The 27,999-nt window shown below is 40.7% G+C and overlaps 1 long non-coding RNA gene across 2 annotated transcripts; it reads left to right on the top strand.

Annotated features, from left to right (window-relative positions):
- The first annotated feature begins 51 nt into the window (after positions 1 to 51).
- Positions 52 to 27,949, top strand: LOC146396566 (uncharacterized). Of its 2 annotated transcripts, none has more exons than XR_014827396.1 (3): positions 52 to 82; positions 6,653 to 6,866; positions 27,719 to 27,949. It is a non-coding gene; the product is annotated as an uncharacterized LOC146396566 (long non-coding RNA). The 2 variants fall into 2 exon arrangements; XR_014827395.1 differs by having other exon boundaries at positions 52 to 304.
- Positions 27,950 to 27,999: the final 50 nt, after the last annotated feature.

Genomic DNA, 27,999 nt, shown 5'->3' with positions numbered 1-27,999 from the left:
TGAGGAAGGGGGCGTGCTCCCGAGGTTCGCGCGAGGCCACACCCCGAAGTCAGTTTGCTGGTGGGCGGAGCCACACGCGGAGGTGAGCAGCTGGGGGCGGGCAACAACCCGTGGTGGAAACAAGGCCAAGGTCGTGGCCGCGGCCCGGCCGCCGGGACGCTTAGGAATGGCCAGTCCTCTCCACAGGCGGCGCGCGCAGCCGCCCAGGGCAGGAGGCAACGCAGAGATTAAGGCTGCCGAAGCCACCTGAGCGCCACTGAGGAGACCCATGAATCCGCGAATCGCGAACGGGCGAGGCTAACAGGTGCCTGCGCGCGTCAGGAGCCGGCTAGGGACGGGGAAAGGGGGCGCGGCCTGCGGGGTGAAAGCGAGGAGTTGAGGAAGGCAGGAAGGAGTTCGCCAGGCTGCGCGGCGCGAGGTGTGGAGCAGCGGCACTCGACGCCGCTGCTGTTGAGACTGCTGCTGAGCCGCCGGTCGTGGGGCGCGGCTGCAGAGAGTGGTCGCAGCAGCGAGCGTCGCAGCCGCCGCCGCTGAGCTCAGCCCGCCTGATGAGGCGCTGCCGGGCCCGTAGCGGCGCCGTCCCTCCACGTGACCTCCCCTCCTGTTTCGCGTCCTCTCAGTCTTGCTCAGCCCGTCTTTTGCCATCCCCTCCTCTTCAGCGCAAGCTGAGCAGCTGCTCCCGGGGGAGGGGAGAGGGGCGGACCAGCGCGCGCCGAGCCCTGGGTTCACGCAGCCCAGAGGGACGTGGGCCGCGGAGTGAAGCGAGGCGCTGGATGGTGGGGCTTCTCCTACCTGCAGCCTGGCGCGGCGGAAGGGGTTGCCCCCCTGCAGGCTCCGCCCGCGTGGGTCTTGTCCGCTTTCTTCCTGGGCTTAGCCCGCCGTGCTTCAGCACCCGCGGAGGGGGACAGCGTTTGCTACTTAGAGTTGCCAACCGCGGCCGCCCTCGTCTCCTTCCCCCGGGGGCCGGGGAGCTGGAACTGGCATAGGAGGAGCGGGGCGCTGCTGACGACCAGGGAATGGCGGTCCGACCCTGGGGAGCATACTAAGGCGGAGCCCGGAACTCCGGCCGAGGGTGCCGAACTGCAGGAGAAGAATTTGGTGTTGGCCCCATCGGGCAAGGCACTGCTCGAGAGGAACCAGGACATGAGCCAGCAGTAAGAGCAGATGCACAAGGAGCTAGCTGACTGATAAGCCGGAGATGAGGACGTCCCTCCTGGCCCTACTGGGATGGGTAGGAAGCGGGGAGGGGGGCGGTTAGCTTCAGGAGCCACTTACCCACCCTACCCCTTCCTTGCTCGTTCTGTGTCACAGAAAACCGCCTAGAAGAGGGTAGAATGGAGGGTTTGGGGTTATCAAGCCAGGGCATTCATTGGACCCACCTGACTTTCTCACAGCAAATGGATACATGCACGGCTCCAACTGCTGTGGGCCATCTATATATGTACTGTACACAGCATCTAAAGTAGAACTTACAATGTGAATAACTCATACTGTTGTGAGGTGATGTCTACACACACAGCAATTAGAAATTCGGGAAGCATTTAAAATACGCTCCAGGGAGTTCCTGTTGTGGCTCAGTCGAAAGGAATCTAATATCCATGAGAATGCAGGTTCGATCCCTGGCCTCGCTCTGTGGGTTAAGGATCACCGCGTTGCTGTGAGCTGTGGCATAGGCCAGCGACTACAGCGCCAATTAGACCCCTAGCCTGGGACCTCCATATGCCACGGGTGTGGCCCAGAAAGGACAAAAAAAAAAAAATTAGTTACTTTTTAAAGTACATTTAAAAGTACCTTATAAAGGGCTAATTCCTGGTTCATTCTTTATATTAATATGAGAGTGACAAATCTGATTAATGGGACAATTTCATATGATACCTGCAAGTGAATTATCTCTCGAAAATTATTCCAAGTATGTTTTTTAAACAGCCTAGATTTTGGAATGTCTGCTTGGACAAATTCTAAAGTTTAACACACCCACTCTGCTAGATTTTCAGTTAAATCCAACATGTAGGAGTAGAGAACCAGAATTTATTTTAAAAAGCATTTCTAATTTTCTACGAACTATCAGACAATAGAGTTAAACACATTTTCTCATGGGTTAATTTGAAGGATAAACATGAGTGGACTTTGAATGCTGATTTGATTATTAAATAATGAAACTGGTTTTGTTTTAGTCCCATATGCTTCCTTACAACTTCAAAATTAGCACCTTTCTAACTTCAGGACCAACAAGTCATTTTCAAGATCTTTTCTACCTATTCATTAGTTAAAATATTGAATACCTCTCCAGTTCTGTGTACCCAGTCCAAGAAAGTGCTTAATATTATGCTGGCCTCTCATTAAAGGCACACTCTTTAAAATCTTTATTGGTTTAAAAACATAGAAGTTTTTAGTTATGCATCTCTCAGGATCAAAATTAAGATTCAGCTTAATTTGAAAGACTGTAAAGTTTTGGTCAGTTTTTCCTTAAATTGACTATACTGTATTTTATTCATTCTCTGAATCAGATTTTCATATGCTTAAAGATGTGAAGGCATTTTTAAAAATGTATTTCTCCTGCATCTATAATTAGCCCTTTTGCTTTTAAAACATATCCAGCCAGATCCTTAGTTCCCACCCACCCACTACCTACCCCCAGGATATGAATTAAGACAGTAACTTGCACTTACATACTTTCTTCTTCAGAAATTAAATATTTAGTATTTTAAAATATGTTTTTAATTTCCAGGGTCCCATTTTTTCTCCATTCCAGCTGAGAGTGAATTCTCTTCCTGCAGAGGTAGTCTTTTCCCTCAATTACATTTTCTTCCCCTTCCCTAGGCCAATATTCAGGATTCTAGTGCTATTAAAGAGGCAAAAAAAATAAGATGAAAATAATTACATAATGAGGTAGTAGATTTAGGTAAGCACGTGTGGGGTACTTACTTGCATTCAGCGCTTGGTCCACTTAAAAAGTAGTTTGTTTTTTTCCCAAAACCATATTCTGGACTTATGAGAACAGTATTGCTTTTTTATTCTTTGCAGAAATCCATTTCTGTAACTACCAATTTTAGGTGGGCCGAAGACTTTTTGCTTTTTCAGAGTTTTAAATAAACTCTTTAAAGAATGGTTTTAGATTTACAGAAAAACTGGGACGATGGTTTCCATATGCCCCCCCCCTCCCAGTTTCTCTGTTTTAACATTTTACATTAGCATGGTATGCTGCCATAATTAGCCAAACGATACTGATATGTTACTATTAGTTAATGTCCTTGGTTTATTCAGATTTCCTTAGCCTTTAACTAATGTATTTTTCTGTTCCAGGACACCACATTACATTTACTCTCTGTTTTTTCTTCGTCTCCTCTTTGCTGTAACAGTTTCTTAGACTTTGTTTTTGATGACCTTGACAAATTTGATATTAACTTTTTTCTTTTTTTAATTGAGGTATAATTGATATACATCATTATATTAGTTTCAGGTATAGATACAAACTTTTAAAATACTGTATGACCTCACAATGGAATACTACTCAGCCATAAAAAAGAATAACATAATGCTATTTGCAGCAACATGGATGGAACTAGAGAATCTCATACGGAGGGAAATGAGTCAGAAAGACAAAGACAAATACCATATGATATCACTTATAACTGGAATCTAATATACAGCACAAATGAACATCTCCACAGAAAAGAAAATCATGAACTTGGAAAATAGACTTGTGGCTGCCTGATGGGAGAGGGAGGGAGTGGGAGGGATCGGGAGCTTGGGCTTATCAGACACAACTTAGAATAGATTTACAAGGAGATCCTGCTGAGTAGCATTGAGAACTTTGTCTAGATACTCATATTGCAACAGAACAAAGGGTGGGGGGGAAATGTATATATATAAGGATAACTTGATCCCCTTGTTGTACAGTGGGAAAAAAATAAATTAAAAAAAATAATAAAATACTGTATAACCTTGAGAAACAAGGGCAGAGTTTGACCTCTACCCTTGCTGATATTCTGCCTACAATTTACTGGTTAATTTACCATTTATTGAAAATATAATTCTAGGAGAAACCTTTCTTTCCTCAAAATAGACACAAGGCAAAATTCTGTATGTTCTTTAAGAGGTTAAGTCTTGATTTTTTTTCAAAGGGTGGGGAAACCTGAATCAGGATGTTTGTCACATGTCCAAAGACACGTGGTAAGGACAGAATAAACTGAGCAGCTCCACTGGTCCTTAACCCTGCCCCACCCCCTAGAAAGTGGATTGGACTGTAGTAATTGCTCTGTTGGGCTGTTCGCTAACAGCTGTTTGCTGAATATTTTTAAGTCTCTCTGTTCTTTTAGAACACAAATGTAATTTATCTCGCCTCTTGCTAAGGCCGTGATTGCAGAGTTCTTGCTGTTGCCTTCTACTCTATTCCATTTTTGGAAGAACTCGGTAAAACCAAGTATCGCAATTTTAGGACTGCAATTGGTATTTGCTTCTGCAGTTCATCTTTCTGAAGTTTGTAAGTGACTAAAGCATTCTCATTTTTGGAAGTTTACAAAATGAGGGAAGCATAGAGCAGAAAATTCTTAGGCTGAGAAGTTGGTCCCTCTTTTGTCATTCCTTTTCCCATGTGTTCCAAACTGAGGGCATATATAGTATAACTATATGACTTTATCAACAAATATACCTAAGTGGCTATATCCAAATTAGTTATTCCCTTGAAATGGTCACCTTTGGAGGCCAGGCATTTATTTCAGTGAGAACTGCCTCAGTTAATGTGCTCAGAATTTTAATTTTGGATCACTGTGTTTATCTTTTGGCACATTATTCTGATTGCTCTATCATGGTAAATCTTCATCCTTTGGGGGGTAAATTAGACTTGCAGAAACATTCACAAGTCACTCAGAGCAAATTAGGGAAATAAAATGGCAGGATGAAATGGAATAATCTCTTTGTAGACATATCACAGATATGAAGTAATGGGACCGATTTTCTTGTAACTATAGAAAGCCTGAAGGCTTTCCGAAAGAGTGATTCCAAAAAAGTTGAAAGGTGAGAAGTTGGATAGAATAAGCATCGGTTCCCAAAGTGAAAAGACGTGAGTACTCTGAAAAAGTTTCCTATGCTCATCTTTGCTTGTTGAAACAATCTCAGTGCCTGCTTGCAATTTTCAGTGTACCAGACTTTCCTGTAGAACCCAAATAAATGGGTGGGTAGGTCGGTAGGTAGATAGATAGATAGATAGACAGGCAGACAGACAAAATAGAGGGATGCCTAGGCCTCATCCCATTCTTAACTGAATCACAATCTTTGGAATTTGTGTTCAGATAGCTATATTTTGAACAATTATGCCAGAGATTTTCTGACAGCACCAAAAGTTAAGGACCATTGCTTTTCATTTCATATACTGCCTAGGGTATACACTTGGCTTTTTTGTACATAATATATCTTGAGGTGTATACCTGGCTTTTTTGTACATAGTATGACTCTTTACATAGGAGAACTCATTTGCCTCTGAAAAGAGGCATTTGTAGTTATCTCATAGAAACAAAAAATGTTCTTTTTCTATTGAACTGCTACTTCAAACTATCTGTACTTTTCCTACATACCATTTTTCACAGTGTACAACTTCTTACATTTATCAGCCTTTCCCACTAAAATGGAATCTCCATAAAGGCAAGGACTATGTCTGTTTTGCTCATCACTACAACCCAGCACAGTGGCTAGCCTATAACAGGCACTCAAATGAAAGGATCAGAATACGTATGCAAGGCGAATAGACCATGATTTAATAAAAGTAGGTCTGAACCTGAACTTGCCTTAATGATTTTGAAATACAGTGCTCTATATAGCAACAAATGTTTATTAAGCTGTGATTTAGAGCATTAAATAGAGTCAAGTGGAGTTCCCGTTGTGGTGCAGCAGAAACAAATCCGACTAGTAACCATGAGGCTTCGGGTTCCATCCCTGGCTTCACTCAGTGGGTTAAGGATCTGGCATTGCCGTGAGCTGTGGTGTAGGCTGCAGACACAGCTTGGATCCTGTGTGGCTGTGGCGTAGACCGGCAGCTGTAGCTTCGATTTGACTCCTAACCTGGGAACCTCCATATGCTGCAGGTGTGGCCCTTAAAAATAAAAAAATAGAGCCAAGTGCCTGAGACACAAATCACAGTTCTCCCATTTGCTGATGTAGACTTTGAGCTAGTTACTGTATCTCTTTCATTAGCTGCTTTGTTAGTGAGAAAAGGTGGTTAATCTGAAGGATCTCTGGAGTTCTTTCTGTCTCTGAAAATTCTGATTCTCAGTGGTTGGTATTATGCCAAGCATGATAGTGATAGCAAAAGAAGCATTGTTAAGGACAGATTTTAAATTGTTTAAATGTATACTTCACCAGTTAATCAGATGACTTACAAAAAGTCTGGAAACCACCACCCTCCATGCCCAAGGACAAGAATAAACACAATAAAATTAACTATTTTCAGTAAGAATGGCATTCTCTTTGTGAAACCAGCCTTCCCCCCTCTAGAAGAAAGGAATGCTTTCATAGCTATGAAATAGGCAACTTTTCCTACATGGCAGAGTGTTATTGTGCTGGCCGACAGGGAAAAAGAAAAGTTAGGAGGGTCTGAAAAGAAAAAAAAAAGTCTCTGGAATCTTTAAGTTTTTAAATCCTCTTCACTTTTTACCAGTACTTGGAACAAGAGAAACATGAACTAAAGACGATTTGAGAACCGAGAAGGGGAGTGGACAGGGCACGTGTCCTAGCTGAAGAGTCGTGTGAAACAACTCCAGGATGAGTCAGAGAGGCAGCAGGTTCATCTACAGGAAGCAGATCGAGACAAGTCACGGGCTGTCCAGGAATTAGCAGAACAGAACCAAAGGTTATTGGATCAACTCAGCAGGGTGAGTCACAAGTTAAGAATTTATGGTATAAAATAATAAAAGCTAATGTCAACCATATATATGATGAGTAATTCTGATTTTTGTTGTGTTTGGTATTGATTTCAACAAATGAAGTTTTTCACCTATAAGAATTTCAGCTGTGGTAAACTTGTGTCAGGAGCAAAGACTCTTGCCTTTCATTAGCCAGCTATGAGACTTTGTCAAACACTTAATCTGGGAGTTTTCTCCTTTTTAAAATGAAAGAGATGGAGTTCTCTTGTTAAGGATCTGGCAGGTTAAGGATCTAGCATTATCACTGCAGTGGCTTGGGTCACCTGGCCCAAGATCTTTATATGCCATGGGCGCAGCCAAATAAATAAATATATAAAAAGTTTTCTTAATGATTTCTTATGTTCCTTATAGCTCTAAAAGCCTATGATTCTTTTACCTAGAGAAAGTCTATCACTGGTAAAATTATGTTAATGAATTTAGTTCAAATATTAAACAGTGCCATCTTTAAACTGAAAAGCTTAGGCAAAATATCTGAAGCAAAGTATTTAAAATTTTTTTTATTTCCACATTTAGTAATAGTTCTTTTTTGTACCTTAATAGGATGATGTCATGGAAGTATTAATTAACCAAAGTCAAGACTATAAAATCATTGTAAAGAAGGCGTTTGAGCGCTGAATAGATAGAAATCTTTTTTTTTTTTTTTTTTGTCTTTTTAGGAAGTTCCCAGATTAGGGGTTGAATCGAAGCTGCTGCACCACAGCCACAGCAACACTAGATCTGAGCCATGTCTGCGACCTACACCACAGCTGACGGCAACACCAGATTCTTAACCCACTGAGCGAGGCCAGGGATCGAACCTGCATCCTCATGGACACTAGTCAGATTTTTTTCTTTATTACTCAATGAGTTTATCACATCTGTAGTTGTATAATAATCATAACAATCCAACTTCACAGGATTTCCATCCCATAACCCAAGCACATCCCCCTACCCCCCAAACTGTCTCCTCCAGAGACCATAAGTTTTTCAAAGTCTGTGAGTCAGCAGCTGTTCTGCAAAGAAGTTCCGTCTGTCCTTTTTTCAGATTCCACATGTCAGTGAAAGCATTTGATGTTGGTGTCTCATTGTACGGCTGACTTCACTTAGCATGATAGTTTCTAGGTCCATCCATGTTGCTACAAATGCTGGTATTTCGTTCTTTTTAATGGCTGAGTAATATTCCATTGCATATATGTACCACCTCTTCTGGATCCACTCCTCTGTCAATGGGCATTTAGATGGTTTCCATGTCTTGGCTATTGCAAATAGTGCTGCAATGAACATCGGAGTACATGTGTCTTTGAGAGTCGTGGTTTTCTCTGGGTAGATGCCCAGGAGTGGGATTGCTGGATCAAATGGTAGTTCTAGTTGTAGTTTTCTGAGGAATCCGCATACTGTTTTCCACAGTGGTTGCACCAATTTGCAATCCCACCGACAGTGTACTAGGGTTCCTTTTTCTCCACACCCTCTCCAGCACTTATTGTTTGTAGACTTTTTGATGATGGCCATGCTGGCTGGTATAAGGTGGTACCTCAGAGTGGTTTTGATTTGCATTTCTCTAATCATGAGTGATGTTGAACATCTTTTCATGTGTTTTTTGGCCATCTGTATGTCTTTGGAGAACAGTCTATTTAGATCTTCTGCCCCTTTTTTGATGGGGTTGTTTGTTTTTTTGGTATGGAGCTGCAGAAGGTGTTTATAAATTTTGGAGATGAATCCCTTGTCCGTTGATTCACTTGCAAAGATTTTCTCTCATTCTGTGGGTTGTCTTTTCGTGTTGTTTAGGGTTTCCTTTGCTGTGCAGAAACTTTGAAGTTTGAGTAGGTCCCATTTGGTTTTTTTTGTTTTTATTGTCAGTACTCTAAGAGGTGGATCTGAGAAGATGTTGCTGTCATTTACGTCAGAGAGCATTTGGCCTGTGTTTTCCTCTACGAGTGGTATAGTGTCTGGTCTTATATCTAGGCCTTTAATCCATTTGGGGTTTTTTTGTGTGTGTGTATGGTGTTAGGGAGTGTTCTAATTTCATTCTTTTCCATGTGGCTGTCCAGTTTTCCCAGCACGACTTATTGAACAAGCTGTCCTTTCTCCATTGTATATCCTTGCCTCCTTCGTCATAGATGAGTTGGCTGTAGGTGCGTGGGTTTAATTCTGGGCTTTCTATCCTGTTCCACTGATCTGTATTTCTGTCTTTGTGCCAGTACCATGCAGTTTTGATGATTGTTGCTTTGTAGTATAGTCTGAAGTCTTGACATTTGACAAAGTCCAACATCCATTCATGATCAAACCTCTCGTCAAAGGGGATATAGAGGTAACATTCCTGAACATAATCAAAGCCATTTATGACAAACCCACAGCAAATATAATACTCAATGGAGAAAAAGTGAAAGCCTTCTCACTCAAATCTGGAATAAGACAGGGATGCCCACTCTCACCACTGCTATTCAACATAGTTTTGGAAGTCCTAGCCACAGCAATTAGACAAACAAAAGAAATGAAAGGCATCCAAACAGGAAGAGAAGAGATAAAACTGTCACTGTATGCAGATGACATACTATACATAGAAAACCCTAAGGACTTAACCCAAAAACTACTTGAACTGATTAATAAATTCAGCAAAGTAGCAGGATACAAGATTAACCTTCAGAAATCAGGAGTTCCCGTCGTAGCGCAGTGGTTAACGAATCCGACTAGGAACCATGAGGTGGCGGGTTCGGTCCCTGCCCTTGCTCAGTGGGTTAACGATCTGGCGTTGCCGTGAGCTGTGGTGTAGGTTGCAGACGCGGCTCGTATCCCGCGTTGCTGTGGCTCTGGCGTAGGCCAGTGGCTACAGCTCCGATTCAACCCCTAGCCTGGGAACCTCCATATGCCACGGGAGCGGCCCAAGAAATAGCAACAACAACAACAACAACAAAAAGACAAAAAGACAAAAAAAAAAAAAAAAAAAAAAAAGAAATCAGTCACATTTCTGTATACCACCAATGAAATATTAGAAAAGGAATACAAAAATATAATACCTTTAAAATTGCACCTTGAAAAATCAAATACCTCAGAATACACCTGACCAGGGAGGTAAAGGACGTATATGCCAAGAACTATAAAACTGTAAACAAAGAAATTAAAGAAGATGTAAAGAAATGGAAAGATATTCCATGTTCATGGATTGGAAAAAATCAATATTGTAAAAATGGCCATACTACCCAAAGCAATCTACAGATTCAATGCAATCCCTATCAAATTACCCATGACATTTTTCACAGAACTAGAACAATCCAAAAATTTATATGGAACCACAAAAGACCCAGAATTGCCAAAAACAATCCTGAGAAACAAAAACCAAGCAGGAGGCATAACTCTCCGAGACTTCAAGCAATATTACAAAGCCACAGTCATCAAAACAGTGTGGTACTGGTATCAAAACAGACAGACAGACCAATGGAACAGAATAGAGAACCCAGAAATAAATCCTGACACCTATGGTCAATTAATCTTTGACAAGGGAGGCAAGAACATAAAATGGGAAAAAGAAAGTCTATTCAGCAAGCATTGCTGGGAAACCTGGACAGCTGCATGCAAAGCAATGAAATTAGAACACACCCTCACACCATGCACAAAAGTAAACTCAAAATGGCTGAAAGACTTAAATATAAGACAAGACACCATCAAACTCCTAGAAGAGAACATAGGCAAAACACTCTCTGACATCAACCTCATGAATATTTTCTCAGGTCAGTCTCCCAAGGCAATAGAAATAAGAGCAAAAGTATATCAATGGGACCTAATCAAACTGAAATGCTTTTGCACAGCAAAGAAAACAAAAAAGACAACTTACAGAATGGGAGAAAATAGTTTCAAAGGATGCAATGGACAAGGGCTTAATCTCTAGAATATACAAGCAACTTATACAATTCAACAGCAAAAAAGCCAATCACCCAATGGAAAAATGGGCAAAAGACCTGAATAGACTGTTCTCCAAGGAAGATATACAGATGGCCAACAAGCACATGAAAAAATGCTCAACATCTCTGATTATAAGAGAAATGCAAATCAAAACTGCCACGAGATACCACCTCACACCATTCAGAATGGCCATCATTAATAAGTCCACAAATAACAAGTGCTATAGGGGTTGTGAAGAAAAGGGAACCCTCCTGCACTGCTGGTGGGAATGTAAACTGGTACAGCCACTATGGAGAACAGTTTGGAGATACCTTAGAAATCTATACATAGAACTACCATATGACCCCACAATCGCACTCTTGGGCATATATCGGGACAAAAGTTTCCTTGAAAAAGACACATGCACTTGCATGTTCATTGCAGCACTATTCACAATAGCCAAGACATGGAAACAACCCAAATGTCCATTGACAGATGATTGGATTAGGAAGATGTGGTATATATACACAATGGAATACTACTCAGCCATAAAATAGAACGACATAATGCCATTTACGGCAATATGGATGGAACTAGAGACTCTCATACTGAGTGAAAGAAGTCAGAAAGAGAAAGACAAATACCATATGATATCACTTATAACTGGAATCTAATATACAGCACAAATGAACATTTCCACAGAAAAGAAAATCATGGACTTGGAGAATAGACTTGTGGCTGCCCAGGGGGAGAGGGAGGGAGAGGGAGGGAGCGGGAGGGATCAGGAGCTTGGAGTTATTGGATGCAACTTGGGATGGATTTACAATGAGATCCTGCTGAGTAGCATTGAGAACTATGTCTAGATACTCATATCGCAACAGAACAAAGGGTGGAAAAAAAATGTGTACATGTAAGTGTAACTTGGTCTCCATGCTGTACAGTGGAAAAAAAAAAAATAAAAGTAAATAAAAATAAATTTAAAAATAAAAATTTAATCCGAAAAAAAGGAAGTACACTGGATGCTGGAAATCACATGAAATAAACTTTTAAGTGGGATTAAAAATAAATAAATAAATTATAGTTTCATGAATTTTCCTTTTAAGATAATTAACACATTTCGTTTTTTGTTCCTCTTTATTTGGCCACACCCATGGCATACGGAAGTTCCCAGGCCAAAGATCAAAAACCAAGCTGTATCAGCGACCTATGCCATAGCTACGCAATGCCGGATCCTTAACCCACTGCACCTGGCCAGGGATCTAACTGATGGCGCCACAGAGACAAGCCAGATCGTTAACCTACTGCACCACAGTGGGAACTCCAACATATTTCTTAATTGACTGGCAAGAGGCATTTTTAAAAGATAGCAAACTAGGAGTTCCCTTGTGGCCCAGTAGGTTAAAGATCTGGTGTTGTCACAGCAGCAGCTCTGGTCGCTGCTATGGCTCAAATTCAATCCCTGGCCCAGGAACTTTCACATGCTGTGGTTGCAACCAAATAAAGAAAAAAAAAAAAAAAAGGGAGTTCCCGTTGTGGCGCAGTGGTTAACGAATCCGACTAGGAACCATGAGGTTGCGGGTTCGATCCCTGCCCTTGCTCAGTGGGTTAACGATCCGGCGTTGCCGTGAGCTGTGGTGTAGGTTGCAGACGCGGCTCGGATCCCGCGTTGCTGTGGCTCCGGCGTAGGCTGGCAGCTACAGCTCCAATTGGACCCCTAGCCTGGGAACCTCCATATGCCGCAGGAGTGGCCCAAAGAAATAGCAAAAAGACAAAAAAAAAAAAAAAAAAAAAGAAAAAAAAAGGATAGGAAACTAAATTAAGCCAAATAATTAGTATGATGGTGTTATTTCATATTCAAGATGTAGAGAAAAAGTATAATTTTATAATTGTAATTATAAGATTATGTTATATTTTATTTTTATTAATATTATCATTCATATGACTATAATATGATAAATTATAAAATAAAATAATAATAATAAAATTATGCAGCATTGTACTAGGTTTTACAAGCTGATATGCCCAACTCTCTATAAATAATTCAAATTTTACATATTGCCCTACTATTACTAATGGCTTTCAGTGCTCTATGTTTATCATTTGCAGAACGAGAAGAATTCCTCCTATACACACACCTCTCATCAGTTGCTAGGTTACAGCTTTTTGCATGGTCTCAGTCTAGTGATGTTGCCATGGATACCAGTTATTCCTACTCCTATGACAGTGTTGTGGTCAAGCTCAGAGTGCAGGCAAAACGTGATGGTGATGTCAGAGACATTTTAACATATGGCTTTCTCCATCTATATTAATGATAAAACCTAACTAACAGATAGCAAGTCCATATTTTCTAATATTTTATAAATTAAGGAGATTAGGTATTAACTGAATCTTGGACATACTTCATCACTTAAGATCTTTATTCCATAATTAGTTCACAGAGGTAGAACTAACAAATTATGAACTGTGAATAGGAGACCTGCTCTACTATGTCCAGCTCATGCTCCACGCTCCCTAAATAGGGAGGGCTACTTAGGGAATATAAACCCTATCTTCGACATTGTCCTCAAAGGTTAGGGACACTTGAGGATGCTCTTTGTCAAACTCAGTTTATCTAAATGATAAAGCCTGAGGTCTATATTTTATTGCCACTTAATACCACACAGGTGATGTTTGCTTTCCAGTTGGGTTTTAAATGCTATAAAGGCTGGGACTATGTCTTTAACTGGCTTTTATTGCAATAACATTTAGTATCATCCCACACACTTGGCAGGCATCCAGAAAAATTTTATTGATTTGTTCTGAAGACTGAAAGAGTAGGTAATTACTAACTAGCATAATGTTTTAAGATGGTGAGAACTCCTTCATATTACAATTGTGAAGGTCAAACTTAACCCATGTTACTAATTAGCTTTTTATCATCTGACTATTTTCTCTCACAGTTGAGTAAACAACTAAGGCTTTAAGAACATGTGACTTATTTAAGGTCATAGAGCAAGTAAAGTTCTGGTTTGTGTAGATGTAGATTATAAAAAGTCTGTAAAGTAAACAGTTTAAAATCTTTGCAGTAAAAGTAGTTCTCTTAAGCACTTTTATTTTGTTTTATGCAGTCCGTGTACTTAAAAAGCTGGCACACGGACATAAATTATTAAAGGGGAACTTCAGTGTTTAACAGGAGCTCTATGAAGAGCATACAGTTTTTATTTAGAGTCAACTTAAAGCCTTGCTCTCTATTTAAATATTTGACTTATTCCTCAAAAACCAGATTGAAGTTGAACATTTCAAAATTAACATCCTATTTAAAAACTGCCAGAAATGGTTTCAAAAGTCACTCCTTGCATGTAATGGCACTGCCTTAAAGTGAAAGGAATTTATTTTATTTTATATATTTTTTGGCTGTTTCCGTGGCTTGTAGAAGTTCCCAGGCCAGGGATCAAATCAGCACCACAGCAGTGACCTGAGCCATTGAAATGATAACTCAGGATCCTTAACCTATTACACTGCAAGGGAACTCTGAAAGGAATTTAGTTACCAAACAGAATCCTTTTATTTGAGAAAAAACAAAGTGAATGAAAACTGTATCTTCTGAAACACTGCTGAAGGTATCATTAATGGAGTTTACTTTAACTGCCCGTGGGAGAGACCAGTCCTAAGAGCACTGGGGAAAGTGACAAAGCAGAAGCCCTCAGGAAATGAATTGTAATTCAGTGAGAACCTCCTCCTCTTCTCTGTACACTGCCACCTCCTTTGTTGAACCTTATGCAATAATTGCTCATGTATCTTCCTGCATGTATGCTGTGCCCCTTCATTTTTTCCCTTTGTCAGATTATCCTCTTCTGTGGAAGTTCTGAACAACTCATTGCCTTCTGGGGATTTCCCTCTGCCAGCCAAATAACCTTGAGGCTCCTTGGCATGGTGTTCAAAGTCCTGGCCATCTGGGCCTAGCACACATTTCCAGCCTTGTCTCCCACCATCTCTCTGCTTGTGCCCTGAGCTTCAGCCAGATGGGCCTCTTTTCTGACAGTGCCCTGTGCTTTTCCACCTCACACTCTCCTCCTGTTGCCACCTGTTGGAGTTTTACCCAAGCCTTAAAGCCAAGCTCAGTTGCCACTTCTTTCATGAGGCCTTTGCTGTTCTTTCTCCAGCTGTTTTAATCTCTCCTTCTACTGACCACCAAGGGCCTTTCTTTTGTCTTATGTTCTGCCATCTGTTATGGTTAATTCATGTCTGTTACTCTGTTGAGTCAAGGACTGTGTATTTAGAGCACTTCCCACAGTGGGCTGAGCACCTTGTCTGAAGTAGAGTGCGTGCAAGACTCCATTCACGGAGTTCCCGTTGTGGCTCGGTGAGTTAAGAATCCGACTAGTATCCATGGGGATGTGGTTTTAATCCCTGGCCTTGCTCAGTGAGTTAAGGATCCAGCGTTGCCACAAGCTGCGACTTAGGTCATAGATGCTGCTCAGATCTGGCATTCCTGTGTCTGTGATGTAGGCCAGCAGCTGCAGTTTCTAGCCTAGGAACTTCCATATGTTGCAGGTGCAGCCCTAAAAAAAGAAAAAAAAGGAAGAAAAAAAAAAAAACTCTGTTCACAAGTCAAATAAGCATATATTTAACCTCCTTTGATTTACTCACTCTTGCTTAATTCCTTCCCTATTATTATTATTACTGGTTCCCAGTCTTTTAGTTATGATGACCATCCCCTTTAAAAAATCTAATCCAATGGCTTTTTACAATATTTTTGAACAGACTTTTTTTTTTTTGTCTTTTTAGTGCCGCACCGGCAGCATATGGAGGTTCCCAGGCTAGGGGTCTAATTGGAGCCATTGCTGCCGGCCTACACCAGAGCCACAGCAACGCCACATCCAAGCTGTATCTGCGACCTACACCACAGCTCATGGCAATGCCAGATCCTTAAGCCACAGAGTGAGGCCAGGGATCGAACCTGCAATCTCATGGTTCCTAGCCAGATTCACTGCACCACAATGGGAACTCCTTGAACAGACTATTAGCTTATACTTTGTAAGATTTACTGATTATCAGTATGCAATTCAGTAATTTTTAGCAAATTTATAGAATTCTGCCACCATCACTGTGACCTTGTGTTAGAACATTTCTATACACCTGCTCCCCTCCAAAAGTTCCCTGGTGTCCTTTTGCAGTCAGTTTCTGCCCCCACCCCACCCTCAGCCCCAGGCAAACACTGATCAGCTTTTGATCTATATCAGTTTACCTTTTCTAGATTTTTTTATTAAATGGATTGAGACAACAGGTAGATTTTTTGTGTGTCTGGCTTCTTTAGCATAATATTTGTGAGATTCACTTACATTGTAGCACATATCAGTAGTTAGTTCCTTTTTTTTGCTGAAGAGTATTCCACTATGTGGATAATAGTGCATTTTGTTTATCCATTCACCAACAGATGGACATTTGGGTTGTTTCTAGTTTACAACTATTATGAATAATGCTACTGTGAACATAAAATTGATTCCCACACATTTCTTCCTGAAGGCATATGCTTCATTTCTCTTGAGTGGACTTACTATCTGGTATGTAAATTTTTTTTTAGGGCTACACCTGTGGCATATGGAAGTTCCCAGGCTAGGAGTCAAATTGGAGCTGCAGCCACTGGCCTACACCACAGGCCCAGCTACAGCAATGCAGGATCCAAGCCTTATCTGCGACCTACACCACAGCTCATGGCAAGGCATTGAAACTGCCTCTTCATGTTTACTAGTTGGGTTATTAACCTGCTGCACCACAAGGGGAACAACTCTGTGTAACTTAAGAAACTGCCAAACTGCTTTTCAAAGAGGCTTGTATGTGGAGTGACCTCTATGGCACAGCAGGTTAGAATCCTGCATTGTCTCTGCAGCGGCTTGGTCACTGCTGAAACATGAATTCAGTCCCTGGCCCAGTGCAGTGGGTTAAGGATCCAGCATTGCCACAGCTGCAACTCAGATTTGATCCCTGGCCCAGGAACTTCCATATATCAGAAGTGTGGCCGGGAAAAAAAAAAAAAAAGAAGGCTTGTATCATTTTACATTCCCACCAGCCATGTCTGAGAGTTTCAGTTTCAACACAAGAGGACCCTTTTTTAATATTAAAAAAAAAAAAAAAGGAGTTCCCATCATGACTCAGTGGTTAACGAATCTGACTAGAAACCATGAGGTCACAGGTTCGATCCCTGGCCTTGCTCAGTGGGTTAAGGATCCGGTGTTGACGTAAGCTGTGGTATAGGTTGCAGATCAGGCTCGAATCTGGCATTGCTGTGGCTGTGACGTAGGCCGGTGACTACAGCTCTGATTAGACCCCTAGCCTGGGAACCTCCATATGCCACCAGTGTAGCCCTAGAAAAGATAAAAAGACAAAAAGACAAAACAACAACAAAACAAAAACAAAAACAAAAAAAGACCGTGTACTCTCACATGACAGTAGATGTCATTTTATTATCTCCAGAATAAAAGAATAAAAACGACACTAGGGAATTATCAATAATTCTAGAAGGATTTATATTCTATAATCAGAAAAGAATTTAATGGCATGATGTATTTAGTCCTCAAGCAGTGCTTTATATTCACTCTTACAGCAATTCAGTGTCCCCTAAGGATTCATGGTTGGGAGCTACACCATGGTGTGTGGTCCAGATGACTTGTTTAGAAATATTAGAAAAGGAATAAGCTATCTTTTTATCCATTTTCTGTAAAATAGAGACCTACTTCCTAAAGTGGTTTAGAAACTAAAGCATTTGGCCTACAGTATGTGCTCAATTAGTGACAGCTCTTACTACTAGAGATTAGTGTGACTTTATGATAGAGTATAGGCTTTGGAGCCATGCAGGTGAGAATTCTGACTTCCCTGAAACAGGCTACATTTTTAAATTTAATTTTTTCATTTAAAAAAATGTTACTGAAGTGTAATTGATTTATAATGTCTTAATTTCTGCTGTACAGCAGAGTGATTCAAATATACATATACATGTATCCATTCTTTTTCAGGTTCTTTTCCTATATAGGTTATCACAGAATATTGAATAGAGTTCCCTGTGCTCTACAGCAGGTCCCCATTGACCATCCATTCCATGTATAAGTGTGCATATGCCAACCCCAAACTTCGAATCCATCCCATCTCCCACTTTCCCACTTTGATAACCATAAGTTTGTTTTCAAAGTCTGTGCATCTGTTTCTGTTTTGTAAATAAGTTCATTTGTATCATTTTTTAAGATTTATCATATAAGTGATGTCATATATTTGTCTTTCTCTGATTTACTTCACTTTTATGATAATCTCTAAGTCTATCCATGTTGCTGCAAGTGACATTTCATTCTTTTTTATGGATGAATAATATTCCATTGTATATATGTACATCTTCTTTATCCATTCCTCTATTGATGGACATTTAGATTACTTCTATGTCTTATAGCACTGCTGTAAACGCTGGGGTGCACGTATCTTTTCGAATTATGATTTTTCTCCAGACGCCCAGCGGCGGGATGACAGGATCATATGGTAGTTCTATTTTTTTAGTTTTTTAATGAACCATCATACTGTTTTCCATAGTGCTTATACCAGTTTAAATTCCCACCAATAGTGGATGGCTCCCTCTTCTCCACACCCTCCATAGCATTTGTTGTGTATAGATTTTTTTTTTCTTTTTTAGCCACCCTGTGGCATATGGAGTCCTGGGCCAGTGATCAGATCCCAACCACAGCTGGGACCTATGCCACAGCTGTAGCACCCCTGGATCCCTAAGGACCCACTGTGCCTGGCAAGGGATTGAACCTGAGTCCTGGCACTGCAGAGATGCCGCTGATCCTGTTGTGCGGGAACTCCTATTGTTAGTAGACTTTTTAATGATGGCCATTCTGACAGGTGTGAGGGGATACCTCATTGTAGTTTTGATTTGCATTTCTGTAATAATTAGCAATGTTGAACATCTTTATGTGCTTTTTGGACATCTGTTTGTCTTCTTTGGAGAGATGTCTATTTAGATCTTCTGACTATCTTTTTGATTGGGTTGTTTGGTTTTTTTTTAATATTGAGCAGCATGATCTGTTTGCATATTTTGGAGATTAATCACTGTCACTTGCTTAATTTGCAAATATTTTCTTCCATTCTGTACATTGTCTTTTCGTTTTGTTTATGGTTGTCTTTGCTGTGCAAAATCTTTTATGTTTAACTAGGTCCTACTTGTTTATTTTTGTTTTTATTTTCATTACTTTAGGAGGTGGATCTGAGAAGACATTGCTGTGATTTCTATCAAAGAGTGTTCTACCTGTGTTTTCCTCTGAGAGTTTTACAGTATCTGGTCTTACATTTAGGTTTCTAGTCCATTTTGAGTTTATTTTTGTGATGGTGAAGAGAACATTCTAATTTCATTCTTTGACATGTAGCTGTCCAGTTTTCCCAGCACCACTTATTGAAGAGACTGTCTTTTCTCCCTTTGTATATTCTTGCTTCTTTTGTCATAAATTAGCTAACCATAAGTGTGTGGGTTTATTTCTGGGTTTTCTATCCTATTCTATTGATCTATATTTCTACCTTTGTGCCACTATCATACTGTTTTTATGACTTTAGCTTTTTTGTAGTATAGTCTGAAGTCAGGGAGCCTGATTCCTCCAGCTCCATTTTTCTTTAGCAGAATTTCTTTGGCTATTCAGGGTCTTTTGTGTTCCCATCCAAATTTTAGAATTTTTTCTAAATGAAAAATGCCATTAGTAATTTGATAGGGATTTGCATTGAATCTTTAGATTGCCTATAGTCATTTTGACAATATTAATTCTTCCAATCCAAGAACATGTTATATCTTTCCATCTGTTTGTGTCATCTTCAGTTTCTTTCATCAGTGTCTTATTGTTTTCAGAGTATAGGTTTTTTGCCTCCTTAGGTAGATTTATTCCTAAGTATTTTATTCTTTTTGATGTTATAGTAAGTGATATTATTTCCTTAATTTCTCTTCCTGATCTTTCATTGTTAGTGTATAGAAATGCTACACATTTCTGTGTGTTAATTTTGTATCCTGCAACTTTAGCAAATTCATTGATGAGCTCTAGTAGTTTTCCACTAGAATCTTTATACAAACAGTGACAGTTTTACTTCTTCTCTTCCCATTTGGATTCCTTTATTTCTTTTTTTTCTCTGATTGCTGTGGCTAGGACTTCCAAAAATATGTTGAGTAAAAGTGGCAAGAGTGAATATACTTGTCTTGCTGCTGATCTTAGAGGAAATGCTTTCAGCTTTTCACCATTGAGTATGGTGTTTGCTGTGAGTTTGTCATATACGGCCTTTATTATGCCCACTTTCTGTGGAGTTTTTAATCAAAAATGGTGTTGTATTTTGTCAAAAGATTTTTCTGCATCTATTGAGATGATCATATGGTTTTATTCTTCAGTTTGTTAATGTGGTATATCACACTGATTGATTTATGGGTATTGAAAAATTCTTGTTTCCTTAGGATAAATCCCACTTGATCATGGTGTATGACCCTTTTGATATACTGTTGGATTCAGTTTGTTGGTATTTTTTTTGAGAATTTTTGCATCTGTGTTCATCATTGATATTGACCTATAATTTTCTTTTTTGTGATATCTTTGTTTGGTTTTGGTATCAGAGAGATGATTGCCTCATATAATGAATTTGGGAGTCTTCCTTCCTCTGCAATTTTGGGGAATAGTTTCAGAAAGATAAGTATTAACTCTTCTCTAAATGTTAAATAGAATTCATCTGTGAAGTCATCCTGTCTTGGACGTTTGTTTGCTGGAAGTTTTCTGTTTGTTTTTTTTTAATGGAAGTTTCCAGGCTAGGGGTCAAATCAGAGCTGCAATTGCCAGCCTACACCACAGCCACAGCAATGCAGTATCCAAACCTCATCTGCAACCTATACCACAGCTCATAGCAATGCTGAATCCTTAACCCGCTGAGCAAGGCTAGGGATTGAACCTGAATCCTCATGGATACTAGTCGGGTTCTTTACCACTGAGCCATGATAGGAACTCCTGTTTATAGGTTTTAGCTGTTAACAAATAATGCTGTTTTAAGCAATCTTGGACTTCTATTTTGGTAGATGTAAACACACATTTCTGCAGGGTATACACAGAGGGAATTGCTAGGTACAAAAAAACTTTTGACAGCTGCTTTGATTATTCCTGAACATAGAGTCTTAGCAGTGAAATTAATGGATCAGAAGATATAACCATGGAAGATGATTTCAGGCCTTCTATGAATTTACTCCATAATCAGCAAGATTTATTCTATTTTAATTCTTCTACAGTGTAAACCGTGTAAACTTAGCTACACTTGGTTCAGTGTGGAAAAAAACTATAGAATCAGTAAGCAGTTTCTTTGTACTGTGAGCATCAGACTTGTTCTTTTTTTTTTTTTTTTTTTTTCTTGCCTGTACCCAAGGCATGTGGAAATTCCTGCACCACGGCTCACAGCAAGGCCAGATCCTTAACCCACTGAGCAAGACCAGGGATCGAACCCACATCCTCATGGGTACCCAATGGGTATTGGGTTCTTAACTCACTGACCTACGATGGGAACTCCAAAAAATAAAATTCTTAATATTTAAAAATTTCCAGAATTCCCTCTGTGCCACAACAGGATTGGCAGCATCTTGGGAGTGCTGGGATGAAGATTCATTCCTTAGCTTGGTGCAGTGGGTTAAGGATCCCTCATTGCCACAGCTGCAGCTTAGGTCCCTGCTAGGCCAGGGATTGAACCTGCGTCCTCATGGATGAACGCTCAGATTCGTTCACTGAGCAACAACAGAAACTCCTTCACCTTGACATTTTAGGAGTTATATTATAGACAACCATAAGTTGAAAATAACTGAGTATATACATGCTTTCCCTATATTCAACAAACTTGTCTACTTTATGCCTGGCATGGTTCTGAGTACTGGGGTTATGGTGCCCCGTTGTAACTGACATCAGGAGCAGAGACAGTAACTCAATTAACAAAGAGTAAGTGTCAGGTGTGATAAGTGCTCTAGATTAAAATTAAACAGGGAAAGCTCCCATTGTGGCTCAGCAGATTACAGACCAGACTAGTATTCATGAGGATGTGGGTTCAACCCCTGGCCTTGCTCAGTCGGTTAAAGATCTAGCTTTGCTGTGAGCTGTGGTATAGGCCACAGGCGCAACTCAGATCCCATGTTGCTGTAGCTGTGGTGTAGGCTAGCAGCTGCAGCTCCAATTCGACTCCTAGCCTGGGAACTTCCATATGCTACTGGTGCAGCCCTGAAAAGTAAAAAAGTTAAAAAGGGAGGTACTAGAGTTTGACACATATAGGGGCAGGGTGAGCAAAGGAGGCCTCTCTGGTGAGATGACGTTTGGGAAGAGACCTGAGTGAGTGAGGGAATAGGCCTTGGGGCTCTTTAAAGGAATAGTGTTCCAGGCAGCAGGGCAGCAGATGCACAGATGGTGGTGAAGAGTATGCTCAACATGGCTGAGGATGGCGTGGAGACCAGGACAAGAGGAACCAAGAGAACTTCTTCCAGTGGATGGAAGAGCAGATCAGAGATGTGGGTGGAATCTTATAGTCTTGTCAGACATAAGTTCTTTATTATATTTTATTCTGAGTAGAATGGAAAACTTCTAGATGGTTCTGAGCTGCAACATGATATGACTTGGGTTTTTAAGTCTCTGCTGCTTGGAGAGTAGGCTCTAGAAGGATGAGTCTGGAAGCAGAGCTACCACCTGGATGATTACCTACCGCAGTCAGCAGTCTAGGTGAGCAATGATGCTGCCCAGATCTGGGTGGGGAGGTGCAGGCAAAGAGTAGCGGTAGCATGCTGGATATTTCTTTTTGCTCCATATATACTCATAATGCTTATGCCAAGCACTGTCCTAATAGCTTTATAACTATCAACTCATTCAGGCTCCTAACAACCCTCTGAAGTAAAGTTTGAAGGTACAGCCCACAGGATTTGTAGGTGGATTAGATGTAGGTAGAAGGGAGTGGGGAGAGGAGTCTGGGATAGTTCCTATGTGTGGGCCTAAAACTCAGAATGGAGTTGCCATCTTCTGAGAGCAAGAAGATGCAGGAGAAGCCCTAGAATCAGGGGTTTGGTTTTGGTACATGTTGAGTTTGAGATGCACATCAGCTGTCCAACTGGACCTGTTGAGCAGGCAGTTAAATATAGGAGCCCAAAATCAGGGAAGGGGTCGGGGCTGGAGATTTAATTACAAAAGTGGTCTGAGTGTTCAGGAAGGAGTGCCAACTAGGGGTCTGGTTTTTGCTACTAACCTAACCAGAGGTGGGTATGAGGGGGCATTTCCTGTGCGTGTGGTTGTATAGTGGCATTTTTGTTGACTTTCAGATCAGACCTGCATTTGAACACTAGCTCTATCATTTACTGATTAAGTGACCTCAACTATGTGACTTAATCTCTTAGCTTCACTTTCTTCATCTATAAAGCAGGTTGACAGAACATATCCCATAGCATTGTTAAGATAAAATGAAATAACTTGTGTTACCCAGAGCAGTGCTTGGACATGGAAAGTACTTAATAAATGTTCATTATCTTCCTTTTCCTCAGATGTAGTTTGTTGCTTTCTACCCGGATTAATAGAACATGAGCTTCTCTTCCAGAATAAGAGAAATCTGAATTTAAAGCCAATTCCTGCATATACTTTTGGGGTTGCCTATTTAATGACAAAAAGGATTTCACTCAAATCTATTTTCTGGGGAGTTCTCATTGTGGCGCAGGGGAAATGAATCCAACTAGTAGTATCCATGAGGACTCCGGTTCAATCCTGGGCCTTGCTCAGTGGGTGGGGGATCTGGCATTGCCGTGAGCTGTGGCGTAGGTCACAGACTCAGCTCAGATCCTGGGTTGCTGTGGCTGTGGCGTACGGTGGCATCTGTAGCTCCAATTCGACCCCTAGACTAAGAATTTCCATATGCCTCAGGTGTGGCCCTGAAAAAAAAAAGAAAAAATCTAGAAGCTCCCATCGTGGCGCAGCAGAAATGAATCTGACTAGGAACCATGAGATTTTGGGTTCCGTCCCTGGCCTCGCTCAGTGGGTTAAGGATCCGCTGTTGTGGTGAGCTATGATGTAGTTCGCAGACGCGGCTCAGATCTGGCATTGCTCTAGCTGTGGCATAGGCCAGCAGCAAAAGCTTTGATACAAACCCTAGCCTGGGAACCTCCATATGCCGCAGGTGTGGCCATAAAAGGACAAAAGACAAAAAGAAATTTTTTTAAAAAAATCTATTTTCTGTCAGACAATGATAACCTTATAAAAGAAAGGAATTTTGTGAGGTTTATCGAAGGTACAGGGGAAGAAGTTGTGGGTTCTGAGTATGAGAAGATTACCTGTGCAAAAGCAGAGTGAAGGTAGAGGTAGAAGCACCAAGCAGCAAATCCACAGGTTAGTCATGGGTAATTTACATCAAAGCCTAAGGAAATCCACTTGAGTCCTGGAGATGACCTATAGGAGGAAGTAATGCCCTTTTGGGGGATTGGCTGTTTAAACAAAGAGACTTATCTCATTAACTACTTGATGGTCCTGCTAGAAATTTGCTAAAGGGACACTCCTGGGGTTTAGCTTAATCCCACTTCTGTTTTCTACAGTCTTAGCTTGACTATCTCAAAAAGTATTCATTGAAGGTTTTCAAATTTTATTTCATACAGTAAACATTTGAGCATCTACTGTGTGCCATGTGCTTTTTTAGGCAAAGATGAATATGAGATAAAATTCCTATCCTTAGGTCCTTCACAGTATGAGAGAAAACAGACATGAAAGCAAATAAACAGAACAGACTATGTGGTAAACAAATAAACAAAATAGAGTATATAGTATTCAAAAGAGAGTATTTATACAGGACTGAAGATAAGGTAGTCTTTTACCTGAGGAGATTATAAAAGCAATATAGGGTTCACCTCTGAACTGGGCATTTAAGGTTAAGAATTCATCAGGTGAAAATTATCAGGGAAAGATATTTTAAAAAAAGGAGCATACTATCAGTAAAGCCATGTACAGGGAAAAAAGACAAAGGCATGATTTGATTAATAGTTTCATTTTTATGGTGGCGGGAAAAGAGTGACCACCAGTTTGGGAAGCTATTTTTCCTTAACCCTTCTCCAGATCCAATCAGGAACATTTGAGCTTTCTAACCCTCTTTGAAGGTCTAGATGAGTCCCCTGGTGAGCCAAATGAAATAAAAGGCATTAAAAATACTAGAACTGTCTTTCTTTATTAGGACTAGACATGACAATTATTTTCTGAGGGAATCCTGAGTGTGTTCCTGTGACATCATTTGTCTTCCAGTGAAGGACTCCTCAATGTTTATTTACCCCAGCCCATACCTATCACTGACCTAAATTAAAATTTGTTAAGAAGAATGTCATTCAAAGTATCTATCTTCCCCCTCAGCCTTCCTATTTATTATGAAAAGGTTCTTAGTTTCTTTCCCAAGTATATCCGTGTAATATTTTGAAAGCATAAACATTTCAAATTCTGGAAAGTCTGCAGTGCTCCTAGTATTTTCAACCCTGAGGGAACAGGGAGACCTGTTCCAAGACAGACATGTTCTTGCAGACAGTGCATTTCCTCAGTTTAGCTGGAAAGTAATCCTTTTTTTGTTTTTTAGGGCTGCACATGGAAGTTCCCAGGCTGGGGTTTCAATCAGAGCTGCAGCTGCCAGCCTACACCACAGCCACAGCAACGCAGAATCCAAGCCATATCTGCAGCCTACACCACAGCTTACAGCCATGCCAGATCCTAATCCACTGAGCAATGCCGGGGATCAAACCCACATCCTCATGGATACTAGTCTGGTTCGTAACCCACTGAGCCACAACGGGAACTCCTGGAGAGTAATTATTTTAGCTCTGCTATGTTTCCATCTACATTCCCCTTTATAGCCCTGAGACCTTTCAAGGTTTCTCTGTTACCACCACACCACCAGTTAGGACTGTCATTCTCTCCATCTATCTCTATGCCACATTTTCTTAAGCTCTTTGAGATCTGCCCTCTTTTACATTTAATCTTTTAGACTTTTCTGTGCCAGTGACTTGAACATCAGATCTTTGGTGGGGGGTTGATTTTTGAGGTTATTAGAGCTATAATAGTGATAAAAATAACAACAGCAACAGCAGCTCTCATGTATAGTGTTTGCAGCAGAAGCTCTTCTCCGCACTTTAAATATTTTAACTTATTTCATCCTCACAAGGGCCTTTTGAGGTAGCTGCCACTTTGGTCTCATTTTAAAAATGAGGAAACTGAGGCACAAACAGTTACGCAGTTTTGCCTGAGCCTGCACAATACAGTAACTGGTAGAGAAGAAAGATTATATTCTTCTCAGAGCTTGAGTTTGGAAGACAGCTGAGTCTTATTCATGTCTGTATCCTCAATTAAAAGCATAGAAAGCAAGCGTTCCATCCATGTTGGAGTTTGTGCAAAGGGCCAGGCCATTAAGTGGACACAGAGGATTGTGTCATTTTGGCTTTGAAAAAAAAAAAAAAGATAAAAAGACTAAGCGAAGTAAAAGCTCTGATTGTGGATACAGTATATTGTCAGTACCTGGAGCCTGTTTTATTGTATGAGTCCTCATAGGACATTTAAAAATAATAATTTACAAATCTGTTCTGACTTCTTCTGAAATATTTTTCATTTAACTAGCAATAGGGATCTGACACTGATTAATGACCCTCCTCCAGAAACAAAAGCAGATTAGAATTTGTCCTTTTCAATTAAAAGCCTGTTTTGCCAGGGCTTTTGGTCTTTGATGCTGAGAGATTACATTTGTGACAGTGATTAAAAGGATGATAATAAAGTTGTTAGTGTTCTAACTTTAAAGTTAGTTTAAATAAATCAAAATTAGATGTGGCCTCTGTCTAGTGGGCATACACCTTCTAAATCTCAAAGAAGTACAGCTTTTCACATATCTCATGTAAGCAGGCCTTCCCTCCCATGAGTAATATTGCTAGTGGCATCAGGCTCATTCCAGGGGATGAGTTTTTGGCATCCCTGAAAATCATCCAACATGTAACTATTTATTTTTGTCTAAAAGAAAAAAAATGGTATTAAAATGGAAATAAACTGAAAATGATAGTCAAGTGCTAAGTAGCTGTGTGATCTTAGGCAGGCCCTTACTTTCACTCACTCAAGTCATATCAAAGGCCTGTGCAGTGATATGCTTGGGTTCCCACTGGTGTGCATGATTGTGTGTATCAGTTTAGTACACATGTTGGTTCACAAGTTCACTTATTCTGATTTGTTCATCTGTGGGTTCTTGCCATACCCCACCAGCAGCTTTCTCACCACTGCTCCCCAAGTTTTGGAGGTCCGCCTTCCTTGTGCCCATCGTACCCTCTCTGCTTAAGGAAATCTTACCTATCAAGATTCAGCCCAAATCCCATCTTCTGGGCAAGTCTTCTGTAACCATGACTAACTCCTTTAGCTGCCTTCATGCAACTTCAGTTCAGGTCAGCCAAACACTGCAGCCCAAGATTAACTGCATGTGCTGAAACCCTAATATATTTATGGCTCCATGTGGCTCAGTCTGTCCAAAGCATTAAGCACAATTTAACTACCAACCTAGATGTTCCCCTGACAATCTAGGTTGTCTGTTTTCTTTTCTCTTTTTTTTTTTTTTTTCTTTTTTGCCATTTCCCGGGCCGCTTTCGCGGCGTATGGAGGTTCTCAGGCTAGGGGTCGAATCGGAGCTGTAGCCACAAGCCTACGCCAGAGCCACAGCAACGCAGGATCCGAGCCACGTCTGCGACCTACACCACAGCTCACCGCAACGCCGGATCGTTAACCCACTGAGCAAGGGCAGGGACCGAACCCGCAACCTCATGGTTCCTAGTCGGATTCGTTAACCACTGCGCCACGACAGGAACTCCGTCTGTTTTCTTTTTTCAACCTTCCTTTCAGTCTGTTTTCTTACCCTTATGTAAGTAAGTCTTTGTTCCGATTTTTTTTTTTTAATCTCTTTCTCAGGGTCCAATTTTCTCTCTTGTTCTCCATTGCCCCTTGTCTGTGGACTTATTGCCAGAAATGGAACTGAGAAAAGCAAAATATCCTTAGAAGAATGAAGCAGGGGGAGGAACTCCACAAGCAAAGTGTCACTTCTCTTGAGGATGCTACAGAGGGGAGAGATGTGAACACTTTGACATGAATAAATGCTGTCCTTTCATTGTGCTGAGATCATTGGGAGAAGTACCAAGTTGGGTAAGAAACATTCACTTCCTCTAAGATTTACAAAGTCTTTGCTTTGAAAT

Source organism: Sus scrofa, chromosome 14 (assembly GCF_054392235.1).
Source record: "Sus scrofa isolate SSC_HxYL_T2T_F1_AM1 chromosome 14, Sscrofa_HxYL_maternal_Yorkshire_Landrace_v2.0, whole genome shotgun sequence".
Classification (NCBI taxonomy): Eukaryota; Metazoa; Chordata; class Mammalia; order Artiodactyla; family Suidae; genus Sus; species Sus scrofa.
The sequence above is the reverse complement of the archived record's forward strand: the minus strand, read 5'-3'. Positions and strand labels throughout refer to the sequence as shown.